Genomic DNA, 3,197 nt, shown 5'->3' on the forward strand with positions numbered 1-3,197 from the left:
GGCAGTATCGACGTGGTTTCCGGTTGTGGATGTATACTGGATTTTAGTTTTGTGGTTATTCACTGATGTCAAAGGCCTATCTTACTCCAAACTCGAGCCCCTGTGAAATTGAAAATCGTCTGCTAAGTTAGTGACACTGATGTGGGTTAGACTGGAATCTGTTTCGAACGAAATATCCTTGGAAACGTTTTCACCTACTGTCAAGACGACTTTCATTTAGATTTTTAAGAGCTAATAAGAGCGAAGCTCTTTACCGTTAACGTGCACGTTTGTACAGTATTCTAGTCCAGCTTCGCATAACGTCGTACGGGATGGTACAGCCTGAAAATTTTCTGCCGGAAGTGAGCGTGTGCAACCCGCTCCAGTTGTCTGCAGAAACTGTATAAAAAGTCGAACGTTACGTAAATCCAGTTGGTGTGTTCATAATGCTGACTAATTATTTTTGTAAAAAATATCTGTTATAGTGTGCGAATAAAATGTAGCTCGAGTTATGGTTTCGAGGACGGAACTGGGAACATGCGGCATATTTCCGATGATTGCCGAAAATGTACCGAGATGTTGCACCCTCCATGTCGTTCCTAGGCAACGTGGTTGCTATATAAATCTAGCCAATCAGATCGCGAGGTCGATTGTCCGCCATTTCCTCCGTCAACTTGTCGGACCTCAGTTGAACACCGCGAGAATACATATGTAAACAGAAAATAGTGAAAACGTGCTCGTGGGGAACTGGCAACAGTTACGGCCGATACCCTAATAGATTGGAGGGCGGTGTTGTATATTCTACAATTCATGGAACCTAAAACGTAAGTAAAAGCGACATAAAAATGAGCTGGGGGTGGGTGAAGGCGTACAAAAGCATGTCAAAACGAAAGTAGAAGCAACAAGGTAATGTCACCGTTGTGTACTGTACAGTAAGACTAGTGTAACGAAGTACATGTATGTGAAGTACATGTATTTACTGCGAAAGTTTGGAATCTTGTCTTCATGTATTTAGTCACCAACAGTGTACTTTCACTTTCTCGTGGCAAGGTTGCCTAACGTTATACTGCAGTCTGATATGTATCATTGTATGTCTGGTGTAGTGTTAGGGACAGAGGAAACTCGGGCTATCTGATACCATTTGAAACACACTCATCATGTATGCATGCTTTTATTACAGTTAACTTATACCACAGGGGCATGCCTAGCCTTATATTAAAAAAAATAGCCAGGTATACCTATATGAAGACTTTATATATAAGTATATCTGGCTATTTTTAAAATATAAGACGAGACATGTCCATGTGGTTATATCAAATTCATTAGCTATTAATTTCAATAGTATGCCAAAATATGTGTTTCCATTGATTTCTCAGTCCATCTTGATATTTTAAAACTGAAAGTAGGATTTTTTTTGTAGTGATGTACCATAAATTAAGCTTTTTTCAATAAATATGTATAATTAATATTGTTTAGATCATGCCTTATACATGTATCAATGGTTCCCTTATACCAGTTTTAATTGAAAGATGATAATCTCTCAAATCTTACTGTATTTCTAATTCTACTATAGAACACAGTATATACATAAGGTTGGTAGAGACATTAAGTTTACATTGTAGTTACCAGCTATGTTACTGTTACCAACAATATCAATGTTGCAAAATTACATCTGATTCACACTTAACCTTATTTTCCCCTCACAAATTACTAAATGCACTGCCACATGAAATGTGTATATTACTGGAATGTTTCTATTTGGCACTAATATTTGGGATATCTAATGATAATGTGATACTTTTTTAATGGAACACTTTCCTGTTGATTATCATATTGGCATTGAGTGAAAATGAAAATATGCTATAACTAAATATTTAATAAACCATATTTGAATCTATAAACCAGTCAAACATAATGGTGTGAGAGCTTGACTAATTGTATGCATTTGATTTTCCTTCATCTATAAAAAACATCAGTAACTGCAATATAATACAATTGAAATTTTGAAACTGTCTAATCTAATCCCTGAGTGTTATTAATCCATGACCTTATCCACCATCAGTAAACATATCTTATCCGACCCCACCCCCTGAGTATTCTAACATCCATGACCTTGCCTGATATGAATCCTGAGCTTTCTAATTTACCAATTAAAAAAAATGTAAAATGTATGTACATATGTTTTCTATTTTCTTGTCTATAAAGTAAACAGCAAGCATGTCAAAAGACTTCATGTATAGGGTGGGAATAGCACATACATAGAATATATACATCCTATTTGTTGAGATATTGTAAAGCATATTCCGGACATGTAGAAAAATGAAAGCTTTAGCTTAAGAGTGTTGTCATTAAATGAAAAATATAAAAGAAAAAAACATTTGTAACTATTGTATTTTTTCAGATACAGCTTTGGAAGTTTTGTCAGCAGCAGCTAAAATAAAGAGGCCAGAACAACAACTACATAGATATGAGCTGCTGAATTTGCACCATGAACAACAAAATACTACATCTTTCTCAAGTGTTATATTGATAGTGAAATTAAGCAGAAATAAAATCGATTGACATCCTGAATTGTAACTGTTGTCTAGATTTTTTATCCATCCTGGATCCACTTCTGGTTATAACTAGAAATAACATTGTTAGACCTGTACTGTACTGTACTGCACTTTATAGTTTTAATTACTATACAGGTTTGGGTATTACATATTTTAAATTACTCTTTTAAGCTTACTGATTATTCTACTTTGTATCAATGCTAATAAGGGGAAAATAATCAAATAATTAACAGTCCAGTGTCTTGGTTATAGCTCTGTCTACATTGGAACTTAACAATTGTTCCTCTAATCAACCACAGGGACATGTCTTGTCTTATATTAAAAAATAGCTAGAAATACCTATATAGATTAACATATAGACATTTCTGGCTACAAAATGTATTTATTTTTAAATATAAGACTAGACATGCCCCTGTGAATCAAGTTTACATGTTCACCATTGGTGTTGAAGTGATGCAATTTTATGTTTATCATTACATGATCATTACATGATCATTACATGGTGATTTTTCTCAAAGACTGAGAAAGCACATCTGTATAGATATGTATAAAAACTGGATTTTCTGGGAAGATTTAAGAAAAAATTAAAAATGGTTCAAAACACATCATACATGGGGCCATATACCTACAGTTGAACTGCTGTTTAGAAAACTCTCATTTTAG

General features: G+C 34.4%; 1 long non-coding RNA gene across 1 annotated transcript; it reads left to right on the forward strand.

The window, feature by feature from the left end:
* The first annotated feature begins 284 nt into the window (after positions 1-284).
* LOC117339822 lies at positions 285-2,550 on the forward strand. The gene is made up of 2 exons (XR_004535325.1): positions 285-803; positions 2,381-2,550. It is a non-coding gene; the product is annotated as an uncharacterized LOC117339822 (long non-coding RNA).
* Positions 2,551-3,197: the final 647 nt, after the last annotated feature.

The sequence above is a fragment of the Pecten maximus genome, chromosome 12, assembly GCF_902652985.1.
Source record: "Pecten maximus chromosome 12, xPecMax1.1, whole genome shotgun sequence".
NCBI lineage: Eukaryota > Metazoa > Mollusca > Bivalvia > Pectinida > Pectinidae > Pecten > Pecten maximus.